The sequence below is a fragment of the Mirounga angustirostris genome, unplaced genomic scaffold (genome assembly GCF_029215605.1).
Source record: "Mirounga angustirostris isolate CCGP_5_RB_7025 unplaced genomic scaffold, mMirAng1.0.hap1 SCAF_14, whole genome shotgun sequence".
Taxonomy (NCBI): Eukaryota; Metazoa; Chordata; class Mammalia; order Carnivora; family Phocidae; genus Mirounga; species Mirounga angustirostris.
In genome coordinates, this window is record NW_026991722.1 from 95,143,765 (window position 1) to 95,156,243 (window position 12,479).

The 12,479-nt window shown below is 36.9% G+C and overlaps 1 long non-coding RNA gene across 1 annotated transcript; it reads left to right on the plus strand.

Moving 5' to 3' along the window:
* Positions 1–275: 275 nt before the first annotated feature.
* LOC135362490 (uncharacterized) lies at positions 276–12,223 on the plus strand. Its single transcript, XR_010407220.1, has 3 exons — positions 276–483; positions 684–1,203; positions 11,771–12,223. It is a non-coding gene; the product is annotated as an uncharacterized LOC135362490 (long non-coding RNA).
* The last annotated feature ends 256 nt before the right edge of the window (positions 12,224–12,479 follow it).

Here is a 12,479-nt window from a genome sequence, read left to right on the forward strand (position 1 = left end):
GAGGCCCCAGGTCCACAGGGCTCATTAATCCCCAACCAACTTACTTTATGTTCCAGAGCACTGGTTGTTACAAAGTTCTCTCTCTTGCTGAACCCAATTCTATGTTCTTGTAAATCCATGAATTGATCTTAATTATTGCACAAAATAAATATCTTTGACAATTGAGCTATTAGCCCACATATGAATTTTGTAGTTACTGGACACAGTTTTTCTGAGACAAAATCTTGGATGAAATTCAACAATTCTTTCTTTCATTTTCAGGTATGTCAAAATAGATGAATCAAAATGCCTAGCCTCAGTGATTTAAGGAGTTCACTAAACTGACCTATAAATAAAGCAGCTGAAAGAAGTTTGGAACATAACACATAGAAATGTATTTATTTTTCTCCAAGGAGTGAATGAGCCCATGTCCCTGAGGGGCCCAGAGGGCAGGAATCTGCCCTCAGTTTGTGCAGATTAAAGACCACTTTCTCATCTAGAGTGGTAAGTGAGTGTTAATCAGAGGGAAGCGGTGAGTTACATTAAAGGAAGCATTTCCAATTCCAACTATTAAGATACACATGAAAATTGGCAGCTGTGGGTATATTAAGTGAGAGCATACTAGAGTAAATATTACAGAGAGAATGCCACATTAAGTCATGATAGGTGAGACAAATGAGTTCTTAGAATATTCTCTTTTTCAGAAAGACACGGGACCTTGAATTGGAAGAACTTGAAAAAATTAAAAGGCATGGAGACCTTATTGCCCTGAATGTGGTTTCAGGTAGGTGATTTGTTCTAATCTCAGCCAAAGTCTGAGCCCATTGCAGAGAAGGCAGCATGCTGGTGGCAGAAGGAGGGACATGGAGAGAGGAAGGCGTGGAAAACATTGATCCAAGCGAAAATGGCCCTGGGAAGAAAGGCAGAGGTGTTTTTGTTTGTTTGTTTGTTTTATTATTTTTTTTATTAATCTTTTATTTGAGTAGTTGTTACACAATGTCACATTGGCTTCAGTTGTACAACATACTGATTCAACTTCTTTATATGTTATGCTCACCACAAGTGTAGCCACCATCTGCACCCTACAACACTGGAGGTTCTTGATTTCCTCCAGTTGGGAACAACTGTGAGCATGGACAGCAGCAGTGACAGAATGGGCTCCAGCTCCTGAATCAGCAGGCAGCACGGAGGGAATGGCTTGTAATCTCAGCACCTGAGCTCTGTGTAAGTACAAAATGCAAACACCAGCTGAGCACCAAGTGATCAGATAACCACATGTACAAAGGAAGAGACAATGGCCAATTTATAATGCAATGTCATTAACTAAGAGAATTCAGAACCCGCAGGAGGATCTTGTTCTGGCACATTCCCAGAATCTAAGTTGATTGATTTTTTTTTAACTTTTATTTATTTATTTATTTATTTATTTATTTATTTATTTATTTATTTATTTATTTTTAATTTTTTTATTCTTATGTTAATCCCCATACATCATTAGTTTTAGATGAAGTGTTCCATGATTCATTGTTTGTGCATAACACCCAGTGCTCCATGCAGAATGTGCCCTCCTCAGTACCCACCACCAGTCTAACCCATCCTCCCACCCCCCTCCCCTCTAGAACCCTCAGTTTGTTTTTCAGAGTCCATCGTCTCTCATGGTTCGTCTACCCCTCCGATTTCCCCCGCTTCATTCTTCCCCTCCCGCTACCTTCTTCTTCTTCTTTTTTTTTTTCTTAACATATATTGCAGTATTTGTTTCAGAGGTACAGATCTGAGATTCAACAGTCTTGCACAATTCACAGCGCTTACCACATGAGTCATTTTGTTTAATGTATTATATGTGGTATGGGTAATAATGTCTTAATGATGATTCAAATTCAAACTTACTTGTCATAAAGAAAGATCATGTTTGAAGAAAATAATGATTAGAGGGCCACAGGTAGTAATTACTTTGAGAAAAAGTGATGCTTCCATCTGTAAAATCTTCCATCCTTATAGAAATTTATTTGACATAGCCCCATAGCATTTCCTTAAGCTTACTTTTGATTGGACAAAGCTAAAGTAGGCTTTCTTTATTGATTCATTTGTTTTAATAAATTGGCATCTAAAAAATTCATAAGCAACCTGTAACAAAACCTAACTGAATTTTTGTTGAGCTGTTTTTATTTATTTTTTAAAATTATTTATTTATTTATTTTATTATGTTACGTTAATCACCATACATTATATCATTAGTTTTTGATGTAGTGTTCCATGATTCATTGTTTGCGTATAATACCCAGTGCTCCATTCAGTACGTGCCTGCTTTAATACCCATCACAGGACTAACCCATCCCCCCAACCCCCCTCCTCTCTAGAACTCTCAGTTTGTTTCTCAGAGTCTATAGTCTCTCATGGTTCATCCCCCCTTTGACTTCCACCCCCTTCATTTTTCCCTCCCTGCTATCTTCTTCTTCTTCTTCTTCTTTTTTTTAACATATAATGTATTGTTCCAGAGGTACAGGTCTGTGATTCAACAGTCTTACACAATTCACAGTGCTCACCATAGCACATACCCTCCCTAATGCCTATCACCCAGCCACCCCATCCCTCCCACCCCCCACCACTCCAGCAACGCTTGGTTTGTTTCCTAAGATTAAGAATATCTCATATCAGTGAGATCATATGATACACGTCTTTCTCTGATTGACTTATTTCACTCAGCATAATATCCTCCAGTTCCATCCATGTCGTTGCAAATGGCATTATTTCATTCCTTTTGATGGCTGCATAATATTCCATTATATATATATATATATATATATATATATATATATATATATATATATATATATATATATATATATATATATATATATCTCACATCTTCTTTATCCATTCATCTGTTGATGGACATCTTGGCTCTTTCCATAGTTTGGCTATTATGCACATTGCTTGTTGAGTTCTTTTTAAAATAAGATTCCTCTATCTTAGGATTCTCAACACCGGCTTAACTCCTTTATAGACAGACCAAAAAAAGGAAAGTTCTTGGTGCTTTACTTTGAGGAAAAATGTCTTAATTTTGAATATGTAAGAAAAAGAGTGTAATGCATATTTTATCTTATTGCATATACATACAGCTATTACTTGGGTTTCTTTGTGAACTTCACAGCTGGAGTTACAGACTGATGATCATTTCATGTACCATCCTAATATCCATGGCAGTTATTCAAATGAGTTATTTAACTGACAAATATATTCAGACTTTAGAATAGGTTATGTGTTCATTCTCTTAGTGTTCAAGGGTAATGCAAAGCTCAATGCCAATTAGTCTAGAAGTTTCTTGGAGGGGTGAACAGGGGCAGGAACTACTCTTATTTCTCACAAGGCTGAGCTTATTGTGAGACTTTAAATGAAAAACAAAATAGGGGCACCTGGGTACTCAGTCAGTTAAACATCTGGCTGTTGATTTTGGCTCAGGTCACAATCTCAGGGTTGTGAGATTGAGCTCTGCATCAACTCCATCCAACATGGAGTCTGCTTGAGAAACTCTCTCCCTCTCCCTCTGCCCCTCCCCCCTCACTAAAATCTTAGAAAGAAATAAAAACAAAATAATGGGTTGTAGAAAATTAATCTCTAATTTCTATTTTTAAGATTTTATTTGAGAGAGAGCGAGCACGAGTGAGAGAGCACAAGCAGGGGGAGTGGCAGAGGGAGAGGGAGAAATGGGTTCCCACTGAACAGGGAGCCCAATGTGGGGCTTTATCTCAGGACCGTGGATCATGACCTGAGCTGAAGGCAGCTGCTTAACTGTTTGAGCCACCCAGGCACCCCTAATCTCTAATTTCTAACCTAGTTGTTGAGCAAATTATTTGAGGTTTATTGGTCTCTCCTTACCCAACGTTGATATAGTAGTTACTTAATTATACCACCATCATAAACAAAAGCAATCATTTATGGTATGCTTTTCTAAATTAAAAAGCACAAGGCAATACCCCCCACCCTAAACACACACATGCACACACACACACACACATTCCAAATAGCAGCTATCTGAATCTGAATCTCTGCACGTATCCTTCAAAGAGCACACAGGACAATGAGGATTTCAAGAGTCACCTATAAACCTTATCTACAACAAAACAAGGAGACAAAGAATAATATAAACTGTAAATGTAATTGGGAAAAGCATTCTGAACAGCGAGCCAGGCTCAGCATCCAGGCTGCAGCAAGGGTTAAATGTCAGAGAAAGATCACAGCGTGGTGTGGCAGTGGTGGAGAACGAAAACATTTCCTCACCCTCTTAGGGTGCTGGCTGCATCGGAAAATTAATTTGACAGAGGCAGCTTAACAGGAGAAAAGTGTACACATTTCTTTGATATAAGTTTGAAATCACAGAGCAGCCTTCAAAAGAAATGAAAAGCCAAGGAAACAGAGCTGTGTATTTTTATTTTAGGTCTGAGGAAGACTGGATGGTCATGGAGGAATATGATAGGTTAAGGAGAATGAAGTTAAGTGTAGTAAATGGGTGTCCTTTTGTCTTGGGACATAATGATGTTCCTTTCCTTTGGGTACCCTCCAGGTACACGGAGAGCACCTCTCATGTGAAGACTCTGTGACCTGTTTCAGAGACGAGGGGTGAGGGGTGTGGAGGTCAGAGTGACCTTCCTGCTTCTGCCTGTTTCTCAAAGTCCCTCAGCTTAAAATACGCAATAGGCCAGTATGCCATATTTGGGGGTAGTATGTCCTGAACTTTCCCCATCATAGTGGTGGAATGAGAAGGCACCTCCAGGAGAAGAAGGGCCTCTCTCTCCTTTTTTTTTTTTTTTAAGATTTTATTTATTTATTCATGAGAGAGAGAGAGAGAGAGAGAGAGAGGCAGAGGGAGAAGCAGGCTCCCAAGGAGCAGGGAGCCTGATGTCGGACTCGATCCCAGGACTCTGGGATCATGACCTGAGCCAAAGGCAGACGCTTAACCATCTGAGCCACCCAGGCGCCCCATGGAGGGCCTCTCTTGAGTAGGCCGATGTTGAGACTAGGTCTGAGACCTTGGGGATCAAAGCCCTGGCTAATGTGGGATTAAAATGCCTCTGGCCTTCCCCTTGCTTGTGCTCTCTCTCGCTCTCTCTCTAATAAATAAATAAAATCTAGAAGAAGGAGAAGCAGCTTAAAATTCATCAGCCTGGAGGTGTTAGTCTTCCGGGGAAGAGGGAGCCAACAGGGAGGCCCGAGGGGGAAGGAAAGAAATGTAGCAAAAGGCTATGTTATCGGAAGAAAAGAATATTTCTTATCACAGGGCACTTTGATGACCCTACAAATTAGAAGACAATGAAGAAGCAGACCCCACTTCCAAAGGGAAAAAAAAAAAGAAAGAAAAGAAAAATACTTAAACATTATAAGAAATGGGCTAAAACGAAAGTGAGGAAGAGTATAAGACACTGCAGAAAAACACTTAATAGATTTGAATAATAAGGAAGATACTCCTTGTTCAGGGATACAACAGTACAACATTATAAACCTGCCCATTCTTCCGAATCAACATACAAACTGAATACAATCAAAATAAAAATACCAATGAGTTTGGTTTATTTTTCCCTTGGGCTAGACATTTGATTCTAAAATGTATATAGATTCTTAAAAAATATGGCATAATAGCCAAGGAAACTCTGAAAAGAAAGTAAAGGGGTCTTCACCCTATGAAATATTATAATATTCCATCAAGCTTCTGCAGTTAAAGCAATGTGGAAATGTTCCTTGAGCAGACAGACCAGTGGAACAGAGTAGAAAGTCCAGAAATAGATTCAACTATATGGAACATTTGTATGTGATAAAGGATGCATCTCAAATCATTGGGAAAATCTTGAACTTTCTCATAAATTGTGTTAAGACACCTAGATTCATTGATGAGAAAGTAAAATTGGATTTATACTTCACATAAGAAGAAACCCCAAATGATCAGTGATCTAAAGGTAACATTGAAACCATGTAAATGTTCTATTTGGAACATAATCTTGGAGGGAAGAAAAAATCAAAATCCAGATACCATAAAAGATTGATAAAATCAACTCTGTGTATGGGTGTGAGCATGTGTTTCAATGTAGCGAATAGAACAGAATTAACCATCAAAGCTAAAATAAAATAACATGCTTTTCACCTGAAGAATCTTTTTGTTAACCAAAATGTTTTACCTATTTTCAGGTGAGTAAAAACAGGGCAATATCCAGATGGAACTTCGTGAAATTTATAAATCTCAGGGCAAAAAGCACATCCTCAAGTATTCAGGCAGAAAAAGTCAATTTACTTAAAATAAAGAAAAATAATCTTTGTCTCAGACTTTTCCATGGTAATGAACATCAGATAGAAACAAGAGTGCCATTTACAGAGATTTAAAGCAGAAAGGTTGTAACCAGGATTCTAGACTAAACAAGTTTTCCTTCATCTGTAAAAGCAAAAACAAATAGTCAAGGCTTTAAAAAGTAGTTCATTTCTGTGCTGCGCCCTTCCTTAACAACAAAACAAAACGACAAACTTCCCATGCTGAATATGTATTGCATCAAAGCAAAGCAAAAAACTTGAGAATGTGGAAATTACAGCAGGTAAGTTAGATAACATTCAGATATTTTTTTAAAAATTGTAATAATTGGGCGCCTGGGTGGCTCAGATGGTTAAGTGTCTGTCTTCAGCTCAGGTCATGATCCCAGGATCCTGGGATGGAGTCCAGCATCAGGCACCCTGCTCAGCGGGGAGCCTGCTTCTCCCTCTCCTGCTCCCCCTGCTTGTGTGCTCTCTCTCTCTCTCTGTGTCAAATAAATAAAATCTTTAAAAATAAATAAATAAATAAATATTGTAATAATTATTTTAAAAAGTTGAAGACATAGTGCATATATTTTTTGGAAGGTTTTTTTTTTAAATTTTGTTTTATGATGTTATGTTAGTCACCATACATTACATCTAGTTTTTGATGTAGTGCTCCACGATTCATTGTTTGCGTATAACACCCAGTGCTCCATTCAAATATGTGCCCTCCTTAATACCCATCACCAGGATAACCCATCCCCCCACACCCCTCCCCTCTAAAACCCTCAGTTTGTTTCTCAGAGTCCATAGTCTCTCATGGTTTGTCTCCCCCTCTGATTCCCCCAGCTTCATTTTTCCCTTCCTACTATCTTCTTTTTTTTCTTTTAACATATAATGTATTATTTGTTTCAGAGGTACAGGTCTGTGATTCATCAGTCTTAACACAATTCACAGTGCTCACCATAGCACATACCCTCCCCAGTGTCTATCACCCTGCCACCCCATCCCTCCCACCCCCCACCACTTCAGCAGCCCTCAATTTGTTTCCTGAGATTAAGATTTCCTCATATCAGTGAGATCATATGATACTTGTCTTTCTCTGATTTACTTATTTTGCTTAGCATAATACCCTCTAGTTCCATCCACATCATTGCAAATGGCAAGATTTTGCATTTTTTGATGGCTGCATAATATTCCATTGTGTATATATACCACATCTTCTTTATCCATTCATCTCTTGATGGACATCTTGACTCTTTCCATAGTTTGGCTATTGTGGACATTGGGGTAGTGCATATATTTTTTAAATGTTCCTAAAAGTGAAAGGGACCTCTGTCTCTCTACCCCCTCTCACACACACACCTTTAAATTCCAGATTATTGGCAACCAAAATTAAGAATTAGATGGAGGAAAAGAGCAAGAAATATGAAGCTGCTAATTTTCTAATTTTACATCAAGAAGTATCAGTAGAAACTTTCTTTGGCAATAGTAATGAAATCAATATTGTTGCAAGTGCATGTTTTAAGATTCAAAGAAACTTATCAGATAATTAAAAGTATATGTATACACCATTCTAATTGTTAGAGATTAAAAAACATTAAAAATAATCAATTTATTTAAAAAAGAGAGAAAACAAGAACAAAAGCGCAGGCCAACAAGAAAACAAAGATAAAAAATGTCAAATCCAATTGGCACCAAAATTTGATTTCCTCACCTATAATGTGGGTTACTTAAAACCTAATTTATAGGTTAATCTTGGGGATGAATAGGATAATGCTCAAAAAGTACTTAGCAGTACCTGGCTCACAAAGTTCAATGCTCTTGCTGCTGCTGATTATTACTATTATTACTATTAATCATCATCATTAACAATTATATATATGTATATATATATATATATATATATATCACCTACAAAAATAAATTTAAATGGATGTAATTTGATAAACTATTTTAATCTTTTTTATTAAAAGAAAAAGATTAATGCTATAAGTAAAATAAGAGAATTGAAAGTTAAAGCATGTGAAAAGATATATCAAAGAAACACAAACCAAAGAAAGCACAACAATGGAGAATCCAAGGTGAAGAGGCATGGAACATTGCAAAGATGATCATTTTATATGCACAAGGGAAAAATCACAGTGAAGATAAAATTGTCATGAAATTTAATGCATTAAAAGTGTATCTCTAAAATAAATAACATAAAAACATTTGGAAATGCAAGAAATAAGGGAATTTTAAACATGTTATCCTCAATAATCATAAATCAAAAGACCAAAATAGAAAGTCTATAGAGGATTTTAATGATGTAATTAATAAGATCTAATTAATATATGTTAAACATTTTACCTTACAAAGATTTTGATGTGGAAATTTTTTCAGTGCAATAAGAATGGTTTTATTAAAGCATGGGGATAGGACCCATGGGCAGAAAGAGCTGGTCTGGACTTGTGTGGGGTGACTGATTATATACTTTCAAGTTGGGAGGGGGTCAGGGATATAGCATAAGTCTCTAAGGACTTTTGGAAGCAAGGTTTCCAGGACCCTGAGGGAGCTAGCTATTGTTGGGAAAAGGTCATGTATTACTGTCTAATAAAACCTTAGTCATGAGACCCTTGAGATGTATATCAGTGGGCCATATGTTTGGAGGATGATTGCTAACAAAGATCTTGGGGGGTAGAGATAAAAGAAGTTTCCAAAGGAATTGTTAATATGTTAAGGAAGACTTACAGAATTTTGGGGGTTGAGACAATGTTAAACTAAGATTACCTTTTGCCTTTAAGAAAGTGTCAACACTGAAGCAGCTGAGGTCTCAGAGGAAGGTCACTCTGCTTGTTTCAAGGACTAGTTAATGGGCTGTGGTAAGGAAATTTAATTTTTTCCTTTTGCCTTTGTTACCCACATCGGATTAAATATACCCTTCTAAGTTTTTGGAAAATATTAACTGAATCACATATTTCATATAGTTTATAAGATTTTCATAATATTTGATTTGTACATGACAGTCTCTCACAACAATGCGATAAAAATAAAAACTAATGCTGGTAAAACATTTAAAAGAATCCAATCACTTGAGACTAAAAAGCAAACTTTTCAAACATTAGCTCACTAGGAAATGAAAGTTACTAACTATAAACCATTTATAAATAACCTGACAAACCCTATGTTAAAATTATGTGCCAAGACAATTCAATGGAGGAAAGAATAGTCTTTTTAACAAATGGTGCTGGGACAACTAGATGTCCACATGAAAAAGAATAAAGTTGAAGTCTTCTCGCATATTACATACAAAACATAGTCAATGTGGATCGGCACCAAAATGGAGGAGCCAAAACTATAAAACTTGCAGAAGAAAACCTAAGTGTAAATTTTCATGACTTTGGATTTGGCAACGATTGCTTAGATGGGACACCAAAAGCATAAGCAACAACAACAGAAGATAGATAAACTGGGCATGATCAAAATGAAACACTTTTGTGCTTCTAAGCACACCATCAAGAAAGTGGGGGGAAAACTCCCACAGAATGGGAGAAAATTTTGCATATACTATATCTTATAAGGGACTTGTATCTGGAATGGATAAAGAAAATTACACACACACACACACACACACACACACACACATGCATGCATGATGGTATGTTATTTGGCCACAAAAAAAAGAAGGAAATCCTGACATTTGCAACAACATAGATGGACCTTGAGGGAATTTGCTCAGTGAAGTAAGTCAGACAGAGAAAGACAAGTACCCCATGATTTCATATATATATATATATCAACCCCTTATGTAGTACACCTAAGACTAATGCAATGTTATATGTCAATCATATCTCATTAAGAAATTATCATTGAAGGGTACCAAAATATGCCACCCCAAAATATACCCCTTTAGCATAGGGACTATTTTGAACTAAAGGCCATTGAGAACAAGCAGACACAGGAAAAGCTCTAAAAACAGGGTACAGGTTTGTCTTTTGTAAAGGAAATCTACATTTGTAGAGGTGGGTCTCTCTCCTGTATCTGGAAGAGGTGGACACTTAAGAACAAAGAAGGCACCAACTTAAATGTACAGAACAAGTCTTACTAAGCAACTCTTGTTTACCATACTTCTCCTGGCCACTTTCCCACAAATTGCCTCCCTGACCAGAAAATTCCCAAACCCCTTTTCTGTATTTAAGCCCAAGATCTAACCACCTCTTTGGGTACTGAGTGCTCCCACATGCCCTTAAACTTCTGTGTGTTCTCATGTTCATCTGCCTGTGGCTAGTCTAATGCACAAGCCCCTGCTGGAGAACCTAGAATGGGTAGAGGAGGAGAAATTTCTCCCTTACATCAGGAAAGGGGAAAGCTGCTGAGTTCATAGATTAATAAATCTGAAAGCTAGTTATATAAATAAGAGAAACTCAACAACAGACATGCATTCACTTTTAATTTTTACTATTTTGATTAAATAAATTTGATTCAAATAAAGATACACAAATGTGGGAGTAAAAACATGATGTGAGTACAGACTCAGGGGAAACTATACAAGTAAGGATAACTTTAAAATACATATTCAATAAATAAATTTGATATTTTTATGAAAAGCATCATTTTCTGGCCAAGTATAAATTATAAAACTTTACTTAAAAAGAAGCAGAAAACCTGAATAATCCAATGACTATGCACGCTACTGAAAGGATTTTTCAGAAACTTTTAAACCACTTCAAAATTTTTCAAGGTCAAGTGGTTTCATACAAAATAATTTCTACTGTATATAATAGAGCACAGATGCCTAATCTATAGTTTTATTTAAATCTCAATTTATTTTCATGAACTTATATTAACTTGGTACCAGTGCTTGAGAAAGACAGCACCAAAACCACTCAACTTAAAAAAAATAGCATATGAGACACTCTCACTTATGAATATAGGTGCAAAAATTCTAAATGAAATTTCAACAAATCAATTTCAGTGCTAAATAAAAATGAGAACATACCACACGATCAAAAAGAATTATTCCAGGAATGTAAGGACAACTCTGCACTAGGAAATCTATCAATTTAATGTATCAGATCTGCAGTTGAAGGAAAATCTACACAATTATTTCTACTGAAAATGCATTAAAAATGATGATACTTTTTAAAAAAAATTAATAGGCTTTATTTTTTAGAACTGTTTTAGGTATGCCCCCCCCCAAAAAAAATTAGTGAAAAGTACAGAGCTTCCATATACTCTCTCTTCTTGCAGTCTCCTCTACAATTAACATCTTACATTAGGGTGGTACATTTGTTACAAGTGATGAGCCAATGTTGATACATTGTTATTAACTCAAGTCCATAGTTCACATTAGGATTCACTCCTGGTGTTGTACCTTCTGTGGGTGTGAACAAATGTATAATGCCCCCTATCCACCATTATAGCACCCTACAGAAGATTTCACTGTCCTAAAACTCCCCTGTGCTCCACTTATTCATCTTTCCCTCCTCCCAAGCCCCTGATCCATTGACTATCTTCATAGTTTTGAATTTTCCAGGAAGCAGAATATGCGGCCCCAAAAATATGACTGAAGGACTCCAGGACATGCCACCCTAACATATGCTGCTTTGGTACACTGATTACTTTGACCTGAAAGCACTGGAAAACAGCAGATGCAGGAGGACTCTGATCTCCCTCATCTGCCTTAAGTCAGACCCTCCAAAAGGAACTAGGTCATCATCAATCCCCTCCTGGGAGTGTCTTCAGCAAGGAAGATGGATTCTTAGTACAGGAGATGAGACTAAAAGTCGGCATCGCATCCAGACACACTCTGTCCCAAACCGTCAGACTCCCCATCGAGTCTTCTGAGGGCCCCTTCTGCTTTCCTAAAACCATTTTCTCTCCCCTAAGAAGCCTGCAACTTCCCTTTTCCTTATTAAGATGGCATTTATTCCTGAGTTCTAAGCCACCTCAGACAGTTAGTCATTTTCCCCCATGAAACTTCCACGTATACATGAGGCAGAAATGTTAATAAACTTCTTTTTGTTCTTCTCTTGTTAGTCTGTCTTTTATTACAGGAGTCTTAGCTAAGAACTCAGAAGGTAGAGGGAAAATTATTTTTCTTTCCCTACAGTAGGACTCATAGAGTATGTAGCTTTTCAGATTGGTGTTTTTTACTTAGCAACATGTATTTAAGGTTCTTCTATGTCTTTTCATGGTTTATAGTTTTGTGGGGGTTTTTGCAGTTTTAAATAAGCTGCTGTTAT